Source organism: Electrona antarctica, assembly GCF_951216825.1.
Source record: "Electrona antarctica genome assembly, chromosome: 8".
Lineage (NCBI taxonomy): Eukaryota > Metazoa > Chordata > Actinopteri > Myctophiformes > Myctophidae > Electrona > Electrona antarctica.
Genome location: NC_136789.1, coordinates 2,093,156 through 2,100,000, shown reverse-complemented (window position 1 = coordinate 2,100,000; position 6,845 = coordinate 2,093,156).

The following is a 6,845-nucleotide window of genomic DNA, read 5'->3' as shown; positions in this document are numbered from 1 at the left end:
GGCAGGTATAGACAGTGTGTGTTGAGCTGCTACTGTATACGGCTACAGTAACCCGTTGTAGATGCTCTATCAAAGGCAATCATTGTACATCTCTAGAGTAAATGTTTTGAAAGTAGAGCAGGCAGTCCACTCCACTTAGTATGCTTCCTTGATGCGGACAGTAGGGAGTCAGCGTAGCGGGAGGCAACGGGTGGGGGGCGGGGGGCCCTCTGATGGATCTGATCCTGCACCAGTAGGGTCAGGTGTGTCTATAGTCTCGCGTGGCCAGACTGTTGCCTCCCACAATGCTTCCGTTCATACAGTCTGGAGAACGGAAGCTCTGATCATGCGCAAGCGCTAAAGCGGTTGTGAAGCCTCCTCCCAACTTCCGATTCGTCTTGACAGTCGCGACTAAAATATTATTTTAAAATGTATTTTCTTGGACGGAAATGACGAACAGATGACAGCTTCCGTGTTCGGATTGCGGGAGGTGGGGTTCCAGACTCTATAATAGCATTCAGAGTAGAGATATATCTGCCTAAAAATGTTATATTGTAAAATATTGATATTATGGCATTATAATTAATTCAGAGATTGTGGAATAGTTGTCTGGCTACGCGAGACTATAGCTGTGTTTAAACCACTTGAAACCCCAGAATGCTTTATTGTGGGGAAAGCTTTTGGAGGAAACAGCAGATCGACAAGCCTTCCCCACAATAACAGAAAATAGAACCAACACTAGTATAGAGCCCTGAGGTACTCCACTCAGCCATGATATATGGGGTCTAAGTGGTTAACCTCTACACCACATGGGAGTTCAACGTTGTAAATGACAAACAAAACTATGGCATATATATATTTCAATTCGTAAGAACACATCTTAACCTGCCATCCATATTTTGTGCATGTCATTATTGACACAAATGGTATAAGCTATAGTAGATCTTCTCTTTATGCTATTTTCAATTTATTTTAAGCAATTAAAAAAAAAGTAAGCCATCATTCTGTCTGATACAAACGTGACGTGTTGGGCTTGACAGCTGAGGCCAGCATTCACACTATACCAAGCCAGAGAGGTAGCATTAGCATGACATGCTCTTGCTTGCTGCTCCGTGTCTGCCTGACACAGAACTATCAGAACTATAATGTCAGTTCAGTTAAACACTCAGGATTAACCATTTTCCATGTATTGCAATGATATTGCATTCGGTTTGGCGGCGTCACTCTACTCCTGTGATATAACAGATTATCTGCGCAAGCATGACACGGAATCTGAGATCACAAACCCCCGGAGCAGAGCATACCATACAGTTATATGAACATAACATTGAACCTTCAATTGCATGAGTTAAGATACCGCATAAATGCCACAACCACAGGGAGGAGGCCGGGGAGGTGGAGGGAATTTGAACTCTTGGCAGCTGTACAACACGTTGTGACATGGCTAAGCTCGTAGATTGAACAGTGAATAGAGGACTGCTTAAATAAACCGGCTGAGTTTCACTGTGGTGTGTGAGTTAACTTGTAGTGAATGACAATGAAGTGATAGCCGATACCCGAATACCAATACGAGTGTTGTGATCTTGTGTTGTGTTTATAGCTATCTAGCTATATAGGCCTATCTCGTGTTGTGTTTATAACAGACTCATATGTGCACTTGCAGTTTGGGCAACTCGAAAGCAAACTCCACATACCCCAACATTTTATTTACCTGCCATATAGAGCGTCAAAGTCCCGCCCCCTTTCATGACGACGCCAGGCCCAGGAAATAATTCCCAATGCATTTCAAAATGTATTTAAAGACCTTTTAAGAGTCGTACAAAGCCAACTCGAATCGTGACAATATTTTTCACATTCTTTCTTCAAGGTCATTCTCGAGCTCTCTCTGCATAGATCTTGTGTCTTTATATGGCTACTCATCGTCTGCAAGCAGGCAGGATGGTTGGTTGCCAGTCGGCTCATGCTGAAGAATGGCTTACATGTATTAGTCTCACATGACTAATATAGTCTTTTATATACAGTTTTAATATTACTTGCATTCATTAGTTTTGTGCTACCGTAATTATGAATTAGTTTTTTCACCGCTGTGGGTAAGCCACCATCCATAGTATAATTTTACATACAGTAGTACAGAGTGAGAAGGGTGAAGGAGCTATCCATGGTGCTGAAAACAGTGCTCTGGTTGTAACATCAGAAACTGGTGCCTAGGGATAAATATTGATCATAAATAAATATGGAACGCACGCACGCACGCGCACGCACACACACACACACACACACACACACACACACACACACACACACACACACACACACACACACACACACACACACACACACACACACACACACACACACACACACACACACACACACACACACAGATTTATGATCAATATTTATCCCTATAGGCATCATATAGTTTATTCTGTGGCAAGCAGGGCCCTGAGACAGTGATATTCTGTGTACAGTACAGTACAGTATTTAAGGAAACAGGAACTGTAAGAGGACCTGTAATAACCTGGCTGTAACTATAGCCTCTGGTGTAGAAGTTCCACTTCTTTTTCTGTCCTGGTTAAATCCAGTTTGCCCTCTTCTCTCGAGGACACCTTTTTGTATGAAATCTTAAGTTTCTTGGAAATCTGATGCATGCAGGAACATTCGACAGTAGACTGACATATTCCTTAAGGAAGCTGTTTTGTTTTGGCCATTTGTTTTAAACCCAGAATAGTTTTCTTTTTTAGGAATACCATTAACTTGCAACACAAAGAAAAACATCTGTTTTATTGAAGAAAATACTGGGTTTTCAGGTGTGCTAACACAATTACAAAGGTAGCTCTAGAATCAAGAAGTTTTTTTTGGCACTAATCATATTCAACAAGAAAACTGATCCTTCAACCTGCAATCTGTGTTGTATCTTGGTGACCACACACACACACACACACACACACACACACACACACACACACACACACACACACACACACACACACACACACACACACACACACACACACACACACACACACACACACACACACACACACACACACACAAAACACATTATGCTCACTTCTGTCACAGAAAAGTGGTGAAGCAGAATGAAGATATGACGAAAACGTGATGAAATACTCTTAAATGCCTCATTTAAATACTATTCTATTACAAGTCAATTGGAGTACTTGACAGATATGAACAGTGAAAGGGAAAAGGAGCAACAGAGTGACTGGAAGGCTCCAATGCATTAACCATGTGATACTATTTATATATCGGAGGAGTAAGGGTGACCCAGTAACTCACATGTCTTATGCAACATATGAACGGGGGGGGGGGGGGGGGGGGGGGGTTGGGGAGACACGGTACATACACATTTCAAGGGCTTGGGTCTCATTGTCATAGAAGCCAATTAGGTAGCAGTGGCAGCTATAGTACCAGGTAAGCCTGGGAATAGCAGCAGTATAGTGTGAGTGAGACAGGCTCGTGGGCGAAGTGGCTCAGGGGGTATTGTGGTCGTCTGGGAACCGGAAGGTCCCCCATTCAATACGCAGCTCCACCTGGCTTTTTCTTCCCCAGACAATTGTGGTGAGTGAGTGGATACTTCTGGCAGAAGCCAATGTTTCTATTTCAGTATGGTATGAAAATCAAAATCAACAGCAGAGACTAGAAACTAGATTATTCAACAGACTCAATCTTTGGCACTGTTATACTTATTATGCATTGCATTTTAATGTCTAGAAAAAATATATCTGGCAGCATTTTAATGACTTTGGACAAAATGGAAACTACCATGTGACATCTGTGAACTCTAACAATGAAGCGGTTAACAGAAAAGCCATATATGTTTATGTATAGTACAATATAAGCTGTCAAGATAGTGGGTGGTCCTTTTACCACTTAAGCCCTGATGAATAGTGAAAATAGCCAATCAAGCTCTGAACACATCATGAATTTGATGCAACTCATTGTGAGTTTGTAGATCAGTTACTTTCGGTAATTTAGAGGATTTTCAAATTGTCAACAATTATTGGAAACTTCAGAAAATCTTGTATTTTTCATTAGATTTGTATGCTTGCCTGTATAATGACATGCCCAAAATAGAAACACCAAGGAGGAAGGAAGGAAGGCGTTAATAAGAACTGGGGGCAAAGTGTCATACTTATGTTGCCATGGGGTCAAGAATACTAATGTCTGCTAATTTATACAGTAGGCTACTTCATCATACAATTTATTTCTCCACACTCTACTCTCTTTGTACTGACCCTCTTCAAAGTAAGGCCTCTGACATGTACAGCCTTTGTTCAGCAAGTCAGCAAAATGGCATGTCTTATCAACATTGACCCACAACACTCTGCAAAGCACTTGGCAACATTTCAAATGTCATGCAACAGTACACTCGCGTCATATGAAATTTGAAGTCTTTGTTTCGACAGGTTACGACAATGCAGGCTATTTATTTGATCTTGTAAAAATGTTATGGATTGAAAACCAAGTATAGACCTATATATTACTGTAGGTCGGATCGAAGTTGAATTTTGAATGTCAACGCTTCTCCAATGCGAAGCCTGAACTATAGGCTGATAATACGTCCATAAATTAAATGAAGAGCAACTAGACAAAGGGTTTTCTGATTGCTGATAGATTCTTGGCAGTTGATGGCTCAACTTAACATGCATGCTGACACTCTCATCACGTCATATTTAGAAGAAGGTTTAAGGGGCTGTGTTCAGTCCACCAGCAGGTGTTTTTTTTACTGAGCACATTCAGTGCATGATTTGAATCGCCTTCTAAAACAAGCACTGTGTATTTTGCTATAAATTACTCTGAATACTACTACTGTTACAATAAACAATAAAGGCAATCATGTTGATGTAATTTACAAGTCTTACATTAAGTCTTTGCAAAGTGCCTTAAAAAATAAAGGAAACCTCATACTAATAAAATAAAGTGAAATGATAAAAACAAGAGGGCACTGCAAGACAAATAGTATCAGAATAGAGGATACTGTATATGATTGCAAATGTGATCGTGTCATAAAGGGACATGGCAGCGTATGTTAATCTACTCTACATTCTCCAGGTTTCAAGTGTGAATGGCTCTGAAGCCTGATTTAGCCTTTTTCTTATGACTGTGTCCTGCATCTACTAACACTGAGCTTGGCTAAATATTAAATAGGCATGAGCAGAGGTGAGGAGAAGAGAGGGAGGGAGGGAGGGTGAGACAGCTTTCTAGTGGTCCAGCGGGTGATGATTAGTTCCCTGGAACCCCCTGGAACTCCCTTGCGGACTCCTGGGGGTCCCCAGACCCCACTTAGACTTTGAGAACCATGTGCTAGAGAATAGGACTTGGGGTCAGTAAATTTGATGGTTATTCCGCCAATTAGATTATGATGCACTTTGTGTGCAAATTTGATGGTTCATCCATAATATACCCATTACATGTTGAGATATCTTTGCAATTGCAAAGAAGAAGAAGAAGAAGAAGAAGAAGAAGAAGAAGAAGAACACTTGGAATTGATGGCTGTTATAAAGCCCAAAACATCTAGCTCGAACCAATAGGAAATAGCAAATTCACACATAGGATTATTGAGTGATCAAGAGCCACATATACGGGTCGGTTCCCTGTTACAACTCACACCTTCAACGGCAGATACAACACAACATACACATTGTAGATTCACATCAGCATTCATTTCCAGAGCCAGAAACAGTTACTGAACATGTTTCATTGCCACCCAGTCATTGGGTTCCAAAATGACAGTAATAGTACAACAACAGCTTGAATCAGTATACTGTACACAGAGCATACAATACAAGCAGCAGCAGCAAAGAAGCAAAAAAACAAAAACAAAACAAAGTTCCCAGCTTGAGTCGTCTTCTACTTGACAGTGATGCCAGGGTCAAACTGTGGAACTGGTAGAGCCTCCGGCTCTCTCTCTAGTTCATGATGAGCCCTCCAGCTGTCTCCAATCATCTCCTCCATACATCTGGCTAGCTGGCCAGCACTTTCCTCAATGGCACCGACCAGCCTCATTCTCCTGGCTGCCATCTTCTCACTCAGCCTTGGATGTTTAGTACTGCACAGTGCATTCTGGTGTAGTTCAGTGGTCAGGGATTTAGGGCAGGCTCTAGGGTCCAGCATTCACAGGAGGGTCACAGGAGAATGGACTCAGGGCTGAGAAGAAGCTGAGCTTGGGGGTCTGGGGTCATCACCTTAGCTCGTGTACCTGTGGAGCAGGTTGAGACACCATAAGCTTTAAGTATAAGTAAGTAAGTAAGGTAGAAAGAAAGAATGTGAGCTGACCAAGAGCCACATACTGTACACTGTACTGCGGTGGCAGTGGCTCAGGGGTATAGAGTGACCAGATGAGAACCGCAAGGTTCCCAGTTCGAACCCGGGCTCCCCCAGAGTCAGTGTCCTTGAGCAAGACTCTGAACCCCTAATTTCTCCCGATGTGCAGGTTAGTGCCTTGCATGGTTTCCCCCGGCATCGGTGTGTGAATGGGTGTGTGAATGGGTGAATGTAATGCACAATCTCTCGCCTTGGATAAAGGCGCTATATAAATGCACCATTTACCATTTACCCTGTCACAACTCACTAGCAACAGCAGACAAACATATAGCCTGTATATGTATACTGCATCCTTCCGGTTACAACATATACAGCCTAGTAGTATATAGTACATTATAGCCTATTTTATCATGTCACAACACAGCCTAGTAGTATGTATAGGTGTACGTATACAAGTACTGTTAGTTTTATATCAGAACGCACGCACGCACGCACGCACGCACGCACGCACGCACGCACGCACGCACGCACGCACGCACGCACGCACGCAAAAAAGCACGTTAATGCTTAGCATACAG